The 22,096-nt window shown below is 43.2% G+C and overlaps 1 protein-coding gene across 2 annotated transcripts in view; it reads left to right on the top strand.

Annotated features, from left to right (window-relative positions):
- The first annotated feature begins 6,523 nt into the window (after nt 1-6,523).
- lypd6 (LY6/PLAUR domain containing 6) overlaps nt 6,524-22,096 on the top strand; it is a 197,275-nt gene continuing 181,702 nt past the window's right edge. Inside the window, exon 1 of one of the 2 annotated variants that reach the window (XM_055638704.1) lies at nt 6,524-6,653. The gene's annotated coding sequence lies outside the window, so the exon portion shown is untranslated. The remainder of the gene's footprint in view (nt 6,654-22,096) is intronic. The other variant, XM_055638702.1, reaches the window with a different exon arrangement.

Consider the following 22,096-nt stretch of genomic DNA (forward strand, 5'->3'; position numbering starts at 1 on the left):
GGCCAAACGCAGGCATGTGGGAATCATGTAGATGCGACATGTGGGACGGTGTGGGCAAGTTGGGCCGATGGCCATATTCCCACAGTGTATGAGTCTATGGCTATGAAATAGATGAGACCTCAAAACAATGGTCAAGCAGATGAAAAACCAGATCACTTTTTCAAGGCAAGAGAATAAGTGATTACAAAGTAATAATGTACAATCTGAAATAAAAGCAGTAAATGAAGGGAATACTCATCTTGTCAGGCAGCATCAGGCAAAAATATTTCTGTGAGTCAGGATGATGAGTTTTCATCAGAACTTCTGATGCTGTATGACCTGCTAAGAATTTCCAGCATTTTCTAGTTTCATTTAAGCAAACAAGTTTTAAAAGTTTTTTTGAAGATTTTTATTCAATGTTTCTTAATTGCCATGTATGCACACCACAGTGAAATTCTTTTGCACAGCCACAAATGCATACTTGCCACATTTGTTTCTCAATGAAATCTGAACCCCAACAACATTCCAAAGTTCCAATTGAATTTGTGGCACGAAAGGGATTCATATTTATACTTTCTAGAATCATACATAAATGATTTATATAACACCGAGGACCTTATTAAATCCCCCATATTGAGCAACCATGTGGAATTTTGATGAGATATGGAATATGTATGCATAATTGTGTTGACATGTTTATATACTACATATACACATCTGTGCATTTGAGGAATGTATGCGGCAATTTTTTAAATATGTCAAATTTTGAAAGTGTAAGAGTCATTTGCTTTGTACTAAAAATTCCACAACAAAAATTCCAGTACTTCATTAATGGTGGAGTTAGTATACTTGATGATTGCTGCAGAATTTAACTCAATCCTAAAATACATTTGGACTTTTGTAAGAAGCTCTTAACCTGTCGTTTTGCATCAAAAAAGAATTTTAGTTTTATGATGAAACTCATCCTCAATTGGCATAATGGATGTTAAATGAATAACTGCAGAAGCTGGAAATTAGACCATAAGACATAGGAGCAGAAGTAGGTCATTCAACCTTTTGAGTCTGCTCTGTCATTCGAACATCTATTTTTCCTCTCAACCGCATTCTCCTATCTTTTTTCCCATAATCTTTGATGTACTTACTATTCAAGAATATAAAAAGACCCAATGATTTGGCCTCCACTGCTGTCTGTGGCAATGAATTCCACAGATACACCTAAAGAAATGCCTAATTCTCCATTCTAAAGGTGCGTCTTTTCATTCTGAAGTTGTGCCCTCTAGTCCTATACTCTCCCTCTTCTAGAAATATCCTCCCTTCATCTGTTCTGGCTAGCTCCACATTGGCTCTACTATTTGGAAAAGATGTTTTCACTTTTACACAAATAGAATTCCCAATTGGATTTCTTGGTTACTATCTCCCAATGATGGCCGCTAATTATCATATTTCCATTAGTGGAAACATTTCCTCTGCATCCGTTCTATTAAAATTCTCCATAACAGCTTTTTTATGCAATTTTTTTTTTCTCATGAGAACGATAGAGATTTGGCAAAACTTCTGTATTATTCATTACAGCTGTGTTGAACTAAACCTGGGCGCTTGAATAGCTTATTTTAAATGACTTTGCCGACTTTTAGTAATGGGTGACAAAAACTGAAAATGCTGGAAAACAGGTCAGGCTGCATCTGTGGGTAGAGAAACAGAATTAATGTTTCCACTAGTTTTTGTAAATGCTGTTTTTTGAATTTTTAAATCTCTTTATTCCTCCATCCAAGCTGGCCTTGCACCTTCCAAGTAATGCATCCTCTCTCTTCCATCTGCAAATGTGAACTACCTCACATGTATGTTTGTTTAACTTAATTTGCCAAATACTTGCCCATACTGCAGATATCCTCCTGTACGGGCTTTGTATGCAGATGCTGTTTGACTTGCTGAGCTTTGAGGACTTTCATTTCAGATTTGCAACATCTGTAGGGTTTTTATATTTTCAGTTTCCATCTTGTAATTTATTGTGGGATACTGTGAACCACATTCTTCTGCTGTGAATAACCGCCCTTCATTCCAACCTAAGATAGGCACAAAATGCTGGAGTAACTTAGGCAGCATCTCTTAATATAGACACAAAAAGATGGAGTAACTCAGCAGAACAGACAGAATCTCTGGACAGAAGGAATGAGTGTTGTTTTGGGTTGAGTCCCTTCTTCATAATGTATAGAATGATCCCTGGATCATTCCAACCTACTGCATTCTGTTCTGAAGTCAGATGACAATGGATTGTTCCTACATTGTATTTTAGCATCAGTTGCAAAATATGGCATGTTCCCCTCCTTTTTTGCAGACACTTCAACATCAGGTCAGCACAATCATTTCCATGTACATTTGCCAGGGTTCATATAAATAGCTGGAGCAGAAATGGCACCTTATCACCTCCCATTCCAACTTTCACCAAGTACAATGAGGTTTACTGGGTTTCAGATTCAAACTGATGGGTGGGTTAAACATCAGGAAAGTTAATTTTCCATCTGTTAGAGGCAACAGGAAGTCAGGCTCACTTTACATTTAGCAACATTCCAGGTATGAAGCAATTTTAAAGATGGTATTTCATCATTGGGCGGACCTCTTCTGCACAGTGTCATTGGTGCAGACCTGTTACAGGGACTTGAGCAGTGGGATGCAGGGTCAAGCTGACATTTGCAGTGTTCCTAGTCTATTGTCTTTCTTTTCTTGATTATTTTTGGAACCGGAAGTAACATTAATATAGGCAGGAAACTGTAGTTAAAATATTGGGCTTGTTTTTTTATTTTGTACGGAAATAGAGACCAACTCTCACTGAAGATTTGTACTGAATAACAAGGAATATTTTTGAATACGTATAAAGAAACTAATTTAGATATAGGCCAGTAACCATGTAAATGGGTTTACTGGCCACTTTGTAGTTGACGTTTTGTTTTTAAAATTGTGGATTGAATTGCAATAGTGCAATTAATATGCCCATTATCCACCTTGGAAAAATAATCTTCCCTTTTCAGTCTATTACTGCCTGGCTTTATAAAATGTTCTTTTAGGGTTTAATCTTACTGATAACTTTTGCATAGAAATGTGTAGGAAGGAACTGCAAACTGAAGATAGACACAAAAGGCTGGAGTAACTCAGCTGGACAAGCAGCAGCTTGGAGTAAAGGCTGGAGTAACTCAGCTGGACAAGCAACATATCTGAAGATGGTTTACTGCCTATCCCGCTGAATTACTCCAGCATTTTGTGTCTTAACTGTTTCATAGACGTTCACCTATACAACTCTATTATTATTTTGGATGTGAAAATATGAATTGCAAACAGTTTCTGAATTGCGGGCGCATGCACTTTTCTACCATGTTGCTAGTGTTTTCACACCATGTTGATATGGACCAAAGTGAAGTCCTGAAATTTGTCCAAATAAAACAATGAAAGTTGACATAATCCGTTTGGAAATATCCTGCATGAATGATCAATTTTCATTTTCGATCCTATGGAACTGTAGTCCCTTGTGTAGAAGATTATCAACTATTTATTTCTGACGCATGACCCAAACAAAGTAAGTACAATGATATGATGTAATTTGATGGTATTAAATTATAATACTAGCTGACAGTAAGTGGCGCATTGGGGAATCTAACTAAAATACTATTGGTTCCATTTTGGCAAGCAAAACTTCTTGAAATACATAATCCATAAATATTTGTAATTATATAAAACTGTCACTATTTTATGTGCAGTCAAATCATTACTATGTAAAAGATTAAAACATCATTCACTGTGATACTGGTTGCCCTGGATACTTGGCAGTTTCAGAGGAACAGTGGTCCGTAAATGAATGACCTAAATTCAAAAGCATTGTAATTGATATCTAAACTTGTTGTGCCAACTTTTGTCTAATCCATTGGAGCTGGGTGCAAAACTATTTATTCTTCTTTACCCAATGGGATTGTAGAAGGTCCGGAAATTTATATCTAGTTGCATTAATCAAATATTATGTTTTTTTTACCATGGGAGAATTCCAAGCAATCTACCTGTGTGTTGCTTTGAATTTTCACGCAAAGAAATATGCAGAAATGCAATGAAGAGTATTGAGATTTTACAGTGTTTAAAAACATTTTGAAACTCCACAAAATAGAGATGCTAAATTATTTTACTTTTGTGCTTGTGATACGCAAATAATTTCTCAATAATTTCCCCCCAAAAAGTGACAATGGCCACTGAATGATTAAAAACACATGGGGAATTTGTTCCTTGGTGCTCACACAGAGTATAATTGTAGAAGCATGCTGTGCCCTGCTTCTGAAATGTGGTCCCATGGAAGTCAAACAAACCAAATTTACGAGTCAAAGTACAATGCATTGCCATTGTGTGGCATGTTTAGCTATATTGTCCACAACCATATTAAAGCCACCACCCCTGGTTCAAAGGTTGGGCTCTTGTCTCCGAGCTGGAGAACTGGGAGCTCAAGCACCATCAGATCTTTTTGTTTGGAGGATGTGGGGGGTATTTATATACCCCCCACATCCAGCACCTGACCACCTGGTGTGCCGACAATAACCTCATCCTCAACTCCAAAAAGACGAAGGAGATTATTGTCGACTTCAGGCAGACCAGAGGAGGCAGTCATACCGCCATCCATATCAACGGGACTGAGGTGGAGCGCGTCTCCAGCTATAAATTCCTCGGAGTGCATATCTCGGAGGACTTGTCCTGGTCCCTCAACACCTCCAAGCTGATCAAAAAGGCACAGCAGCGCCTTTACTTCCTTAGGAGGCTCAAGAAAGCCCACCTGTCCCCCCAGATCCTGACCAACTTTTACCGCTGTACCATAGAGAGTATCCTGACCACCTGCTTCACATGGTATGGTCCAAAACAGCAGCTGCACTGCTGCGGACAGGATAAGCACTATTCCAAGCGGGTGGAGTAAAAACCGCTCGCAGCACATCATCGGTGCCCCGCTCCCTGCCATGGATGCCCTCCACCGAAAACTGTGTCTGAGACGGGCTGGGAAGATCATCAAGACCCCCCACACACCCCAACCATGGACTGTTTGCCCTCCTCCCATCAGGGAGGCGGTACAGGAGCCTCAGGTCACGTACCAGCAGGATGAGGAAAAGCTTCTATAACAACACAATCACACTGCTGAACTCGGAGTCCCGACGATAGACTTCTCTGGTCCCTCCGTCCCCCTGTGTTTAATCATTCTGTATTTCCTGATTATTCTGTATCTTCTCTCTTTCTATTTTTTTTTCCTTGTTTTTTCTCTTTATGTACAACTACTACGGACTGACGCAAAACTGCATTTCGTTGTACTGATACTTGTATTTTGTGCGATGACATTAAAGTTGAATTGAATTGAATTGAATTGAATTAATTCCATGGAGCCGTGGCATTTCACAGGGCAGTTAAGAGTCAACCATGGATTAATTACTGAGCAGTGAAGTGAGAATTTTACCTTTAAACTAAGGTGGACACCATATACACAGAACAGTCAGTCACATCCCACTCCACCTGTGGTAAATGTGCCTAGATCCACGACAGGCCGCCGCTACCACTTCTGAACATATAGAACTGGATTGGAAGTAAGTGATCCTAGATCCCAAGGGACAGCTAAAGAAAAGCTAAGAACCTCTTCTCAATTGAGAAACCATATGTATAGAAAAAAATAGGTGCAGGAGTAGGCCATTTGGCCCTTCGAGCCAGCACCGCCATTCATATGTCAAAGTTTAGTTGGCATTTGTAGTGTTCAAGAGCCTGGTACTAAACTTTGCAAACCAAGACAATTCATAGTTCAAAGTTTAGTTGGCATTTGTAGTGTTCAAGAGCCGAAAATCCCTGGTGGTTGTTGGGCAGAACAGTTTAATTCTTTGTCACATGTACCGAGGTAAAGTGAAAAGCTTTTGCCCTCGGCAAGGCCAGCAGCATAATCAAGAACGAGTCACACCCTGGCCATTCCTTCTCCCCTCTCTCATCAGGCAAAAGGAAGTGTGAAAACGCACACCCCCAGATTCAGGGACCTCATTGGTGACCCAGGGACTATCCTTGAACAGACTTTGCTGGCTTAACCTTGCACTAAACGCTATTCCCTTATGGATCTATTCACTGTAAATTGCTCGATTGTAATCATGTTTTGTCTTTCTGCTGACTGGTTAGCACGCGACAAAGGCTTTTCATTGTACCTCAGTACACGTGTCAATAAACTAAACTGAAGTCCCCACTTCAGGTTGAAGTTCAAGTGAGTTTATTGTCATGTGTCCCTGATAGGACAATGACATTCTTGCTTTGCTTCAGCACAACAGAACATTGTAGGCATCGACTACAAAACAGATCAGTGTGTCCATATACCATTATACCACTTCAGAGGCAAGAACCCTGCCATTGAACCAAGAGAGACAGAAGGCAGACAAAAGTGCTGGAGAAACTCAGCGGGTGCGGCAGCATCAGTTCTCACTGGATACTGAAGTCTGATTATGAGATTCACCTGTCATACTTCCCTCTGGATGATGTAGCGCGACCTAGTCCCGCCCCAGAGGGGTGGAGGTATTTCGATTGGAAATCCGACCTGCTCGCAGCCCATTCTCACTGCTCTCTCTGCAACCACCGTTTGGATGGTTAACGTCAGATAAACTTGGTATTTGACACTCCCGCCTCCTTCCAGACAGGTAAAAGCAAACCACGTTATTGCCTGAATATTAAGATGTGCAGCTCTAGATCAATGTCAGTGCGTTTTGTTTGACGATCATCCTTTGCACAAAGACGAGTTGCAGCTTTTGTTCTCCGTGCGCAATTGTCGGCCGGGCGATATCAAGGTTGCAGCGTGCAACGGGTGAGCGGCGAGGCTTGGCGGTCTGCGGTGAAAGTATTAGTTTGTTGCAGGGTCTGGAACTAACCGTGCCACTGCAAACCAAGCCAGCTACTGGAAGGCGACAGCGAGCTGTGAGCTGGAATAAGCAGCCGGTTTGACAGCTCGACCTGCGGGTTCTTTCCAAACCTAACTTAGTTTTCCAACAGGGGAAACTCATCCATCACTCACTCACTCTCTCTCTCTCTACCCCTCTCTCTCTCACCATCTTTCTCAGACCCCCTCTCTCTCACACACACTCCCTCTCTCTCTCTAATCCTCTCTCACACTCCCTCTCTCACACTCCCTCACTCACAAACTCTCTCACTCACACTCACTCCCTCACGCTCCCTCCCTCTCTCACTTACACACTCCCACTTCCTCATTCACTGTAAGGGCTGGGAAGAACGACTTTACAGCGGGTGAGACTTTTTGCAGCAACTTTGCCTTCCCCGTCCACATTTTCCATCGATTTATTCAATTGGATTATAAATAAATGGGCGTCTTGAATCGGAGCCAGTGTGTGGACTGAGTACGTGGTGGATTCTGTTCTTGCATCCTGTTAACGCGTTAGGTAAAATGAGGAAAGGCAGCAGTAATCCCAATAATTCACATTTAATGATATCTATTAAGTTATGAAGCCGACTCGTGTAATAGAAAAAAAATAACTTGTCCCAAATCACATTTTACTGACGTCTGCAAATGTTGAAAGAATCAATCAAAATGATGTTTAATCTAATGCGTGTATAGATACGGAAGAAATATCAGAATTGGTAATTAAACTGTTTTTCGTTATAATTGTCGGTGGAAAGATATTAGCTGGTGGATAGAACTGACTGTCTTTCAAAACTGTCGTGCAGAATGTTAAACGTACCTGAAGATATACAGCGTGGGCGCATTTCCAATGGGAAGCCTTCAGTTTGTGGGAATATTTTGTTATACACAGGTATCCATAAAATTGTGAATGGCAAACTCGTATGTTCCGTCTCTCTCCCCCCCCCCCCCCCCCCCCTAGCACATCTCCGTCACCCAGCGTCCAGGTGTGTGTATCTCAGTTAGTGTCAGGAATCCTCTGGTACAAACCTAACTTTCTTCATGTACCCGGCATCATCTTGATGCCAACTCCCCCTTCAGTACGGATCGGACGCTCAAGCAATCTGGTTTCCTGATTGTTGAAGGCAGGGAAATGTTGGGCAAGGCGAGACTGTTGAGCTCCGCCGGCAGAACCAACCAACAACTATCCATCTGAGCAGGCCTCGCCCAGGCTGCATCTCCTGTGCTCTCTGCGCCCAGGCTGCATCTCATGTGCGGCGGTAGAACTGGCCCTTCTGCATGGCTCCATTTCACTGAGTTTAGTTTAGTTTAGTTTAGAGATACAGCGCGGCACCGAGTCCGCGCCACTAACTCTGCCCTGCACACACTGAGGACAATTTATAATTTTACCAAGCCAATTGGCCTGTGCAAAGCCGCCGGTCTTTGTAGTGTGGGAGGAAAACGGAGCACAGGGAGAAAGTACGTACTCCACACAGACAGCACCCGTCGTCAGGAACGAACGCGGGTCTCTGGCGCTGTAAGGTTTGGGCAGCAGCGCCACCGTGCACTTAGAAATCCAAAGAGGGCAAGAAGTAGGTTCAGGAGAAAGCCTCCGAGTATATTTCGCCACTTCATTCATGAAGATCATCACAACTTTCATGGCTGGCTTCAAATCTGCTTATCTGCTCAATTCCCACAACCCCCAGAGTCCCTGCGGTTAAAACAACTCGCAGTCTCAGCACTAAGGTACCCTAATAAATGACTCTTGATTCCTCCTAGTTAAAGGTATGTCATTAAAGTGACATGCAAAGATACAATTGGCCAGGCAGCATCTGTGGAGGGAATGGACTCAATTAGTCCGAAGAAGGGCCCTGATCCAGAACATCCGTTCCCTCTACAGATGTTCCAAACACGTTCAGGTGCAGCAGGCAGTGAAGAAAGCGAATGGTATGTTAGCTTTCATTGCAAAAGGATTTGAGTATAGGAGCAGGGAGGTTCTACTGCAGTTGTACAGGGTCTTGGTGAGACCACACCTGGAGTATTGCATACAGTTTTGGTCTCCAAATCTGAGGAAGGACATTATTGCCATAGAGGGAGTGTAGAGAAGGTTCACCAGACTGATTCCTGGGATGTCAGGACTGTCTTATGAAGAAAGACTGGATAGACTTGGTTTATACTCTCTAGAATTTAGGAGATTGAGAGGGGATCTTATAGAAACTTACAAAATTCTTAAGGGGTTGGACAGGCTAGATGCAGGAAGATTGTTCCCGATGTTGGGGAAGTCCAGGACAAGGGGTCACAGCTTAAGGATAAGGGGGAAATCCTTTAAAACTGAGATGAGAATAACTTTTTTCACACAGAGAGTGATGAGTCTCTGGCACAGAGGGTAGTTGAGGCCAGTTCATTGGCTATATTTAAGAGGGAGTTAGATGTGGCCCTTGTGGCTAAGGGGGATCAGGGGGTATGGAGAGAAGGCAGGTACGGGATACTGAGTTGGATGATCAGCCACCCCTTCCAGCGTGTAGCGCAACCTCAAACGCTGCTGCCTCTGATCTTCTGGGGTCCTCAGTCCCATACATGGGAGCTTGATTCAGTATTTGCAACCTATATCCTTTCGATGGTCATATTGAATGGCGGTGCAGGCTCGAAGGGCCGAATGGCCTACTCCTACACTTAATTTCTATGTTTCTATGTTTCTATGTTTCTATGTTCAGTTCCTCCAGCACTTTGTGTTTTGCTCAGGATTGCTGCATCTGTAGTTTTTTTTTGTGTCTGTAAACCACACTTGCGAGCAGGCCTGGTTGGTTGCTGGCATCCGTCTAACAGAGAGATGTGTAGGAAGGAACTGCAGATGCTGGTTTTAACCGAAGATAGACACAAAAAAGCTGGAGTAACTCAACGGGACCAGGCAGCACCTCTGGAGAGAATGAATGGGCGATGTTTCGGGTCGAGACCCTTCTTCAGACTGGTTAGGGATAAGGGAAACGAGAGACATAGACGATGATGTGGAGAGATAAAGAACAATGAGTAAAAGATTTGCAAAAAAGCAACAATGATAAAGGAAACGGGCCACTGTTAGCTGTTTGTAGCTATGATCTTTGGTTTGTAGGGTGAGACGAGCAGCTAGTGCAACGTGTGGGGGAAGTATAGAGAGAGAGAGAGAATGACAGAGCTACCTGAAGTGAGAGAAATCAATATTCATAGAGAGATGCTGGTGTGACTTTGACGTTGTCCTGTTTGGGGAGGAGAATGTGATTGCATTTCCTGCTGTGGCTGACTAGGCCTTCCTTGACAGACAGACCCTCCCACAGCTTCCACAGGTGAAGTTGTCTCTGGCCATTGGATTGTGGAGTGAGTTACTGTTGATCATTTAGTGGCGCGTGGCCTGACCTCCAGTGGCTTGAACCACTTGCTGTCGTGGTGCTTCATACCCGCCTGCAGTATTAGCAGATAAATTGCATTGATTGTGGAAAAGAATGGATTATTGTCTTCTATTGAATGACAAAGAATCTCTACATTGTAGGAACAAAGAACTGCAGATGCTGGTTTATACCAAAGTGCTGGGGTAACTCAGTGGGACAGGCAGTATCTCTGCAGAAAAGGACAGGTGATGTTTTGGATTGGGACTCTTCTTCAGACTCTAAATCTGTAGAAGGGTCCCAACCTTAAACATTACCCATCCTTTTTCAGCAGAGATGCTGCCTGACCCGCTGAGCTACTCCAGCTTGCTTTGTCATTAGGTTATCTTTGAGGAGATGTAATACAACAACAAAAAACTAAACAAAGAAGGGTCTCGACCCAAAATGTCACATATTCTTTTTATCCAGAGATGCTGTCTGGCCCGCTGAGTTACTCCATCTTTTTGTGTCTATCTTCGGTTTAATCCAGCATAACCATATAACAATTACAGCACGGAAACAGGCCATCTCGGCCCTACAAGTCCGTGCTGAACAACTTTTTTTCCCCTTAGTCCCACCTGCCTGCACTCATACCATAACCCTCCATTCCCTTCTCATCCATATGCCTATCCAATTTATTTTTATATGATACCAATGAACCTGCAGTTCTGCATCTGCAGTTCCTTCCTACAAAATTTAAATGATATTACATGCAGATGATTACTGCTAATGCGTTATCCCCAGATGCGTTGGTGCTATGTACATGGAAAGTCTTTGGTGTGTTGCAGGAAAATTCCCCACTCAGTAATGAAATGCAGAAACTTAATATTGGGAAATGATAATTTATGGAAAATAGTCTACCAGCTGGTGCCAGTACCAACTGATGAGGGCAGCAGCCTAGCTGATTTATTTGATGTGATTCTCACTGGCCTGGTACATTTATTCAACACACAGAGCAGATTTTTATTTCTCCAGTTGCTATTATTTATTCATGAGCTCAATATATGTAAAGAATTGTAGAGGGTTTTCCTGTATCACATTGGTGCCTCAGCATGTTGAGCTGTCGGCTTTACCCTGATATTTGCTCTGGTCATGTTTTGGGCCTTGATCCAAATACATGACCAAAGATAGGCACAAAAACCTGGAGTAACTCAGTAGGCCAGGCAGCATCTCCTGAGAAAAAGAATAGGCGTCTGAAGAAGGGCCGCGACCCGAAACATCACCTATTCCTTTTCTCCAGAGATGCTGCCTGACCCACTGAGTTACATGATCATGTCTGTTGTTTTGAACGAGTACACTACAAGGCCACATTTAGCTAGTCTACTGACGCTGTAATAAACAGTACGGGCATCAAGACAGTCAAGGGTGTTTTATTGTGATATGTCTCAGATAAACCAATTAAATCCTTACGCAGCAGCACAGCAGAATATGTAAATCTAGTATACTGTAAATAATATAATAAATGAGAAAAAAAAGTTCAGTACGTGTGTGTGTATATATATACACATACTCACATATACGGAAATTGATCTACCAACAGTCATAAAAACACAAATACATGCAATTAAAGTGACGAGTGGAAAGACTTGGGGACGTGCAAAGATTGGGGATGGGGGAAGGGAGGGGGGTAGTGAGAGGGAAGAGGGGTCAGAATCAGTCTACCCCACAACAGAAGGGGGAGGTGTTGTAAAGTTTGATAGCCACACGGAAGAAGGATCTCCTGTGGCATTTTGTCCTGCATCTTGGTGGAACCAGTCTGTTGCTGAAGGTACTCCTCCGGTTGACCAGTGTGTCATAGAGGGGTGAGCTGTATTGTCCACGATGCTCCGCAGTTTGAGGAGCATCCTTCCCTCCAAGACCACCTCCCATGAATCCAACTTCATCCCCAAGAACTAAGCCAACCTCCCTGGTGAGATTTAAATATACGTACACATAAAAAAAAATAATGCAATAATAAAAATAATAATCTATGTTAAGAGTTTATTTGTAGTGTTTAATAGCCTGATGGCTGTAGGAAGAAGCTGTTTCTTAACCTGGGCGTTAGAGTTTTCTGGCTCCTGTGCCACCTTCCTGATGGCAGGGGTGAAATGGGTGTGTGGCCAGGATGGTGTGGGTCTCTGATGATGCTGGCTGCCTTTTTGAGGCAGCGACTGGTAAATCCCTTCGATGGTGGGGAGGTTAGAACAAGTGATGGACTGGGCAGTGTTCACAACTTTTTGCAGTCTTCTTCGCTCCTGGGCATTCAAGTTGCCGAACCAGGCCGTGATGCCAGCAGTCAATATGCTCTCTACTGTACACCTGTAGAAGTTCAAAAGAATCCTCTCTGACATAAATTGCATTGGAGTAATGCTGCTCAACTTGCTAGGATTTGATAATTTACAGCAAAGTGCAGATGTAGAAATTAGAAAGTGTGTGCATCACCATACCCAGGAACAGCTGTGGCCCCTCTGTTACCAGTCTTATGAAGCGTCCTTCCATCAGCTAGTGAGTAGCCTGATTCTCCAACCCACTTCATTGTGGACAGTGTACTTTGTCTCTGGAACTATCACTCCTCAATGCTGAGAACTATTTTCTGTATTCTGTATCTTCCCCTTTGCTCTACCAATTGTAGAGTTTGACTTGCTTGTATTGATGTATAGTATTATCGAATTTGTTTGGATAACATGCAGAACAAAGCATTTCACTGTACCTCTGTACACATGACATATAATAAACCTAAACCTAATGAGAAACCGAAAGGTCTGAATGACAATAAAGGAATTCAGATTCAGAATAGTCACAAATTCTCACAAATTTTTCCTTCGAATCCACAAGCAATGTGGATTATTTTTAGATCACACGAAAATGCCACAAATTGGATATCTGGTTCTAGAATACAGACACTCTTTCATGCACATTCTTTGACGTTTAAGTGTGCTCAATAAATGGTACAGTACATTGAATGCTGACAATTTGACAATGACAAACACATGACACACAGTAGGAAAGAGTAATCACGCTCAATTCAAAAAGAGGCATTTGTTTTAAATTGTTCAGGACTGTGCAAGTCTTTGTGAATTTGAATGGTAATTGATGAATATAAACATTCATCAAAGCACCAGGGAAGAAAGCAGCATTTTTGAAAAAAGAAGCAGCAACTGCGGAAAGAGAAACCAATTAACAATGTGGATCAATGATGCTTCCTTAGAACGTTTTTCCTAATCTTCCTTAAAGGGTTTTTCATCATTAGTTGTCTTTTGTTTTAAAGCAGACTGTTATGGTGATAATAAATTAAATATTAAATAGAAAATTTCTACAATGGCAATAAAAAAAATTCATTACAAATTTAAGTCGGAATGTTATATGATTAGTTGCCGCGTGTTCCTATGATAATTTATAACTGTGTTGGTTTGGGAATATAGTCTGTAAATAGCTGAGTTGAGTTTAGCTTAGTGCCACGTGTACCGGGGTCAGCCATGATTGAATGGCGGAGTTGACTTAATGGGCCGAATGGCCTAATTCTGCTCCTATCACTTGTGATCATGAACCAGAGGTAGGAAAATACCAGAACAGATCAGGGTGGGCAACAGATGGCCAAGGAAGGATTTAGCCCATAATGGTACATTGTTAGCTGGGGAAGAGATGATAATGAGAGAGATACTGGGCTATGAACATGTAGCTGGTAGGGCAACTTGGGTGGGGAAGAGGGGAGAGCGGGATTGCAGGGGTTACTTGAAATTAGATAAAATCAACGTTCATACCCCGCTGGTTGTGAGCTGCCCAAGCGAAATATGAGGTGCTGTTCCTCCAAATTGTCTTCCCCTCTACCTTCAGTAAGAAGAAGGGTTCTGCTCCGAAACATTAGCCATCCTGTTTCTCCAGTGATGCTGCCTGGCCCACTGAGTTGCTCCAACACTTTGTGTCTACCTTTGGTGTAAACCAGCAACATTTCCTTCCTACACATATTAAATAATCAGTATCTAGCATCTTTACTGTGGCCTAAACTTTCCCTTGGATCTTTATTTATAAACCTGAAAGTCTGCATCAATGCCTCTGTTTTCATTTTGAAGATGGACACAAAAAGCTGGAATAACTCAGCGGGACAGGCAACATCTCTGGAGAGAAGGAATGGGTGACGTTTCGGGTCGAGACCCTTCTTCAGAATTTACTCCAGCTTTTTGTGTCACCCATTCCTTCTCTCCAGAGATTTTGCCTGTCCCATTGAGTTATTCCAGGTTTTTGTGTCTATCTTCGGTTTAAACCAGCATCTGCAGTTCCTTCCTACACATTTCGTCTGTTTTTAGTTCCTTGTCCGCCACTTGAAATGTGGTTGGAGAGCAGACAACTCCACCCAAATGCCTGAGACTGAGGCGCTCCCGGCACTATGGGTGTGAAATGCTTACCAATTTCAATTCTTGTTCATAGTCTTTAAGGAAATAACTTCAAAGTCTGGCTTCTTTGCATTTTAGTATCTGGTATGACTGTCAGTTTTCTTCATAAACAAACAAATAAAACACTCAGTGTACCTAAGCCTACCCGATCTCCCGGTTGCTAAGCACTTTAATTCTCCCCTCCCATTTCCATACTGACCATGTGGGTAGGAAGGAACTGCAGATGCTGGTTTAAATCAAAGATAGACACAAGATGCTTTAGTGACTCAGCGGGACAGGCAGCATCTCTGGAGAGAAGGAACGGGTGACGTTTCGGGTCGAGACTCTTCTCTAGACTGAAGAAGGGTCTCGACCCGAAACGTCACCCGCTCCCCTCCAGAGATGCTTCCTATCCTGCTGTTACTCCAGAATTTTGTGTCCATCTCCCAAACCGACCTTTCTGTCCCGAGCCTCCACCACTGTGAGTAAGATCCAAGCAAGAATCTCATTGTCCTATCTGGGACACATGACAATAAAACTCTCTTGACTTGACTTGCAAATTGGAGGAACTGCACCTCTCATTTCGCTTGGGCAGGTTACAAGCCAGTGGTATAAATAATGATTTCTCTAACTTAAAGTAACCCTTGCTTTCTCTCTCTCTCTGTCCCTCGCTCACCCTAGTTCTCTGATTAGTTTCACTGTCCTCCTGATTAATTTTACTGTTTTTGTAGGAAAGAACTGTAGATGCTGGTTAACACTGAGGATAGACACAAAATGCTGCAGTAACTCAGCAGGACCAACAGCATCTCTGGGTAGAAGGAATGGGTTATATTTTGGTTTGAGACCTTTCTTCAGACTGAGAGTTGGGAGAGGGAAACGGGAGATAAAGAAGGGTAAAGTAGGAAAATGAGAGATCAAAGGGGATCAAGTCAAACTAGGGTGAAGGAGGGACAGAGAGCTTACAAACTAGCGGTATGAATATTAACTGCTCTAACTCCAAGTGACCTTTGCTTTCCCTCTCTCTCCATCCCTCCCCCATCCCAGTTCTCCGACTGGTTTGACTGTTACCCTGATTAAATTTTATTGATTGTATGCCTCCATGTTACCTTCACTCAGCTAACAATGATCTATTCTACATTTTCCTTGATATACATCCCCTTCAATCTCTCCTTTTCACACCTTACCCTTCCATATCTCTCATTTCCCTCTATGATCTATTCTACATTTTCCTTGACCATCATCTGCTTTGATCTGTCCTTTTCACACTTTCCATGCTCTTTGTACTCTTCCACATCTCCCCCGACTCAGTCTGAAGAAGGATCTCGACCCGAAAAGTAACCCATTCCTTCTCTCCAGAGCTACTGCCTATCCCGCTGAGTTATTCCAGCATTTTGTGACTATCTTCTGTGTAAACCAGCATCTGCAGTTCCTTCTTACACATTTCCACTGCTCACTTGCTAGGCTTTTCCCCACCCCCACCTCTCTTCTCCAGCTTTCATCCCCCACTCCATGTTTGTGAAGGCTCTTCAACCATACACAAACTTTCAATTCCCTCCGCAGATGCCGACTGACTTGCTGAATTCCTCCAGCCTTTTATTTTTGCTCAAATTATGATACTTTGCTTCTTCTTCTTATCGAGTCCACACACACGATTAGACGTTGTTCAGCCAGAGCTGAACACATTTCTCGGCATCTGCATACAATGGTGTCTGTCTTGCGCTTCTTGTGCTTCCTGTGCGTGGTGGTGGAAAGATTGTTGAAAACAGGGGACGTGAACGTTTTCTCCTTGACCCCATGACACTTTGTTGCTATCAATGGTTTAAACGGTGAACATTATTGTATTGAAATACTGCATAGGAAACTGCAAACAAAAGTTTTCATCTGTTTTTGATAAGGAAAACTTCAGAAACAAGGAATTGTGGTGGATGGCTGGACAATGGTTAGTGTATAAACAAGGAGCACCATGCTGATTAAGTGATGGAGTAACTCAGCAGGTCAAGCAGCATTTCTGGAGAAAAAGTATGGCTGATGTTTAGGATTGGGACCCTTCTTCAGACTGAAAGTAGGGGGTGGGGTAGGGAGGGAGAAGAACTGGGGGCAAAGACCAGAATGAAACCAAGGCTGGCCATAAATGATCCCGGGCAGGGCGGTGCCTGGTAAACGCATTGTTGGTTAGGGATGGTGTGAACTCAAGACGGAAACGATGTGGAGGACTGTGGAGCTGGTAAAATGATGGGTGGAGAAAGGGCAAGGGGGTAGTGGAGGGGAGTGTAAATAAAAGTTACTTAAAATTAGAGAATACAATGTTCACACCGCTAGGTTGTAAGCCATGCAGGTGAAATATGGGGTGCTGTTCCTCCAATATGCATGTGGCCTCGCTCTGGCAATGGAGGCGGCCCATCCCAGACAGGGAAGGGGAGTTGAAATGGTTGGCAACCCGGGATCCCATAGGTCTCTGGATTGAAATCGGTGGTAAATTCAGGGTTTCTGAAGGTTCCGACAATGATGTTTCTTATTCTCTCAATATTAAACCAGATGAAACTGCCACTTATTCAGGATGTCTAACAAGCTGTGTCATTCTGCAAAGTAGCAAGGGTGTGGAGAGGTAAAGCAGGGTGTTGTCAGAATACCTGCAGAAACTGATCCTACCTCCCCGCCTGATGCTAACAAAGGTTGTCTGGTACATGAGGAAGGGGAGGGGTGCGAGGATAGATTACTGTGGAACACTGGAGGGAAAGTGTAGGAAGGGACTGCCAACGCTGGTTTAGTCTGAAGATAAGACACAAAATACTGGAGTAATTCAACGGGACAGGTATCATCTCTGGATAGAAGGAATAGGTGGCGTTTTGGGTCGGGACCTTTCTTCAGACTCAAATCCAGACTTCACACCCAGTCTGAAGAAGGGTCTCGACACAAAAGTCACCTTATCCAGAAATGCTGCCTCCTCCCTCGACTCTGCCCAGGAACCCCAACATTCCTTTCAGGTTAGACAGATGTTCACTTGCAACTCCTCCAACCTCATCTACTGTATCCATTGTTCAAGATCGGTGAGACCAAATGTAGACTGGGTGATCATTTTGTTGAACACCTTTGCTCAGTCCGCCTGGATCTACCTGATCTCCCGGTTGCCAAACACTTTAATTCCACTTCCCATTCCCACACTAACCTTTCTGTCCTAGGACTCCTCCATTGTCAGAGTGAGGCTAATCGCATATTGGAAGAACAGCATCTCATACTTTGCTTGGGCTGTTTAGAACCCAGTGATACGAATATTGAGTTCTCTAACTTCAAGTAATCCTTGCATTCCCTCTCTCTCCATCCCTCCCCCACCCAAGTTGCACCAGGTTCTCGTTTTCACCTAGCAAACAGCTAACATTGGAGTAACAGCTAACAGCCTGTTTGGGACACTTCCTCAGACACCAAGACCTGAAACGTTGCATATCCATTCCCTCCACAGATGCTGCCTGACCTGCTGAGTTACTCCAGCACTTTGTGTTTGGCTCAAGTTTCCAGCACCTGTAGTTCCTCGTGTCTCTAGACCAAAATCAATGTTTTAATAAAACACAACTGTTCACATTGCCTTCCTTTTCGAGTTGTTATCTGACTTATTTTACATTTTTCCAACCAGGGGACATTTGATATCTCTTAGTCCAGATGGCATTATCTTCTGGTGTTTTATCACTCATCATTCTTGAAAGACTATTGTGATGTATGAGTCTTTCATGAGTCTTTCCTCAATCATAGTGAGTCTCCCTGATTTAAGAAAGCAGGCTGGCTTGAGTTGACTGCAGAAATGAATCCGCTTCCAATACGTTCTGTGCCCTTGGGAACCAGACCATAACCTCTTCTTCTGAACAGACAATGATATGACACTTGCATAAGGCCAGCACAATGATTCTGATTAACAGGCTAAAGAGAAGACCATAGTGGAGATGATGGCAGGTATGATGGCAGGTACGCACTATGGGAACTTCACTCGCCCCCCTGCAGGAACTATACAACAGGAGGTGCAACTCCAGAGCAAACAAAATCATGAGAGACCCCTTCCACCCCTGCAACGGACTGTTCCAGCTGCTATGGTCAGGCAAACGCCTCCGTTGCCATGCGGTGAGAACGGAGAGGTTGAGAAGGAATTTCTTCCCAGAGGCAATTCGGACTGTAAACGCCTATCTCACCAGGGACTAACTCTACAGAACGTTTTTCCTTCCAGTATTTATTATGTAAAACAATATGTGTGTTATGATTGTGTTTATAATTTGTTTGGTTGTTTTGTTGTTTGTCCGCGAGCATTGCCACTTTCATTTCACTGCACATCCCGTATGTGTATGTGACAAATAAACTTGACTTGACTTGACTTGGATGCGGAATGGGGGCAATGCTTCTCTGGGCTTAGTGTTCCTCTTGGACTGCAGACTTCCCCCCCCCCCCCCCCCTGTCCTACCACCACTCTCCCCCTTTCCTTTACCAATCTCAAAATCCTCATAACAAAGGCCTGGCAGAAGATCCCAGCATTTACGTAGTATTGGTGAGGAGCTATCTGTGCTTTGTTAGTTTTCTTTTCTCTCAAGATAGACACAACGTGTGGGCGTAATTCAGCTGGTCAGGCAGCGTCTTTGGAGAAAAAGGATGTGTGACATTTTGGGTCAGGACCCTTTGTCAACCCCGAAATGTTTCCCATCCTTTTATCTCCACATATGATGCCTGACTTGTTGAATTACAACAGCATCTATCTTTGGTATAAACCAGCATCTGCAGTTCTTTGTTTCCACATTTCTTTTCACTGCCCTGACTCTCTAGCGTAAGCGGAAAAGAGGCAAGGCCGAATATTAGGGGTTGGGAAAGCAGAGGGAGTCATAGCTTTCATAAAGGCAATGCTCAAGTGTTTGAGAGGAAATATTATTGCAGCATTACTGAGAGAGGCTCAAGCTGCATTGTTCTGACTGAAACTCTAGCTCCAGCAAAGTCGGGCACAATGGATTGTGGAGTGGCTTCTGTGCTGTGATGGTTGTATGCTTTTATAAATGTCCTGAGAGTTGGAATTATTCCTGGTATAGAAACATAGAAAATAGGTGCAGGAGTAGGCCATTCGGCTCTTTGAGCCTGTACCCCCATTCAATATGATCATGGCTGATCATCCAACTCAGTATCCTGTACCTGCCTTCTCTCCTTACCCCCTGATCCCCTTAGCCACAAGGGCCACATCTAACCCCCTCTTAAATATAGCCAATGAACTGGCCTCAACTACCTTCTGTAGCAGAGAATTCCAGAGATTCACCACTCACTGTGGGAATTTTTTTTTTCTCATCTCGGTCCTAAAATGTTTGCCCCTTTATCCTTAAACTGTGACCCCTTGTTCTGGACTTCCCCAACATCGGGAACAATCTTCCTGCATCTAGCCTGTCCAACCCCTTAAGGACTTTGTAAGTTTCGATTAGATCCCCCCCTTAATCTTCTAAATTCTAGCGAGTACAAGCCGAGTCTATCCAGTCTTTCTTCATATGAAAGTCCTGCCATCCCAGGAATCAGTCTGGTGAACCTTCTCTGTACTCTCTCTATGGCAAGAATGTCTTTGGCAAGGGAGGTGGAGAGGCGGGAGGAGAGAGTGGTGGGGGAGGGGAGGTGGAGAGAGGTGGTGAGAGGTGTGGGGGGGGAGGGAGGGAGGGGAGGAGGGAGACCAAAACTGTACGCAATACTCCAGGTGTGGAGTATAGTACGTTAGTCACGAACTGATTAACGTTCAAAGATTGCCCTGAGTTAAAATCAAGAGAGAGTTAAAATTTACAGTAGCTCTTGGGGCTAAAGGAATCAAGGGAGATGGGGGGGAATGGGGTACTGATTTTAGATGATCAGCCATGATCATATTGAATGGCTCGAAGGGCCAAATGGCCTCTCCTGCACCTATGTTTCTATTTGTTATAACGATAATTATAATCATTATGATCCTCAATGCCCATATTTAAGAAAATAACAAGTCTCCAGATTTCCCATCTAAATGTTCAGGTGTAAAAACAAGTCTGTTTGGTAACTGAATAAGTACGGTATTATTATTGTTATTAGGCTTATCTTTCCACTCTGAGACCACTCCACGTTTTATTTTGTAATACAGTTAAAATGAAACCTCAGAACATATGTTGCTCTTAACTTTCCTGGAACTTGTGTAATTGCCTCCAGGATTTGTGGAAGTGCTCGGTGCAGATAGAATAAGGAACATTGTTTTGCATTGAAAAAGATTAGTTTTGACAGACCTGTATATTAACTCATTTAGCAATATGTTTTAAATGTATCCTATTTCTGCTGGCTAGAAGTAAACATATTTTTGGTGATGTTATAGGCCTCGGTGCACTTGGTGAATTTGACATAATGGTCAAAAAACAAAGTGCTAACCTGAAAGACACAGATATCAACATCCATAGAATATAGAAAAGTACCGATCAGGAACAGGTCCTTTGGCCCGCAATGTCAGGGCTGAACACGATGCTAAGATGAACTGGTCTCATCAACATGCAGATGATCCACATCTATCCAATCCAGGTGACAATTTCACCCTGGGGAAAATGGTTCTTACTAACTACCCAATTTATCCCTTTCATAAATGGATATACTTCTCTCGGGTCTCCCCTCACCCTCCAGTGTTGCAGAGAATACAAACCAAGTCTGTCCATCCTCACCTTTATAGCTAATACTCTTTAATCCAGGCAGCATTCTGGTAAATATCTTCTGCACCCTCTCCAAAGCCTCCACATTCTTGCCATAATGGGGTGTCCAGAGCTGTACGTACTACTCTAAATGTGCCCCAACCAGTCTATAAACTGTATCATGACTTCCTGACATTAATACCTTTCATCACTTTAATGAATACAACCAGGTTAAGAAACTCAAATGGGTCGAACAGCGCCTGTTGCATTTTGGAGAACCTGCAACGGGACATACAGTAATTCCTCTTCCTCATCTCATGATCCTCGACTTCACTGTCTGTTTGAATTGGTGGAAATGTGTCAGCCTCGATAACAATCAGCACGGGAGCACCTCAAGGCTGCGTGCTCAGCCCCCTGCTGTACTCACTCTATACTCATGACTGCATAGCTGGTCATAGTGCGAACTTCATCATCAAGTTCGCTGATGACACCACTGTTGTGGGACGTATCACTGATGGGGACGAGTTAGAGTATAGAAGAGAGATAGAGCGACTGTCCATATGGTGCCAGCCCAATAACCTGGCCCTCAACACCAGCAAAACCAAGGAACTGATTGTGGACTTTGGAAGAGGTAGGATGGGGACCCACAGATCTGTTTATGTCAATGGGTCGATGGTGGAAAGGGTCAAGAGCTTCAAATTCCTGGGCGTGCACATCTCTCCTGGTCCGAGAACACTGATGCAATCATAAAGAAAGCACATCAGCGCTTCTACTTCCTGAGATGATTCCGGAGAGTTGGTATGTCAAGGAGGACTCTCTCTAACTTCTACAGGTACACAGTAGAGAGCA

Source organism: Leucoraja erinacea, chromosome 7, assembly GCF_028641065.1.
Source record: "Leucoraja erinacea ecotype New England chromosome 7, Leri_hhj_1, whole genome shotgun sequence".
Lineage (NCBI taxonomy): Eukaryota > Metazoa > Chordata > Chondrichthyes > Rajiformes > Rajidae > Leucoraja > Leucoraja erinaceus.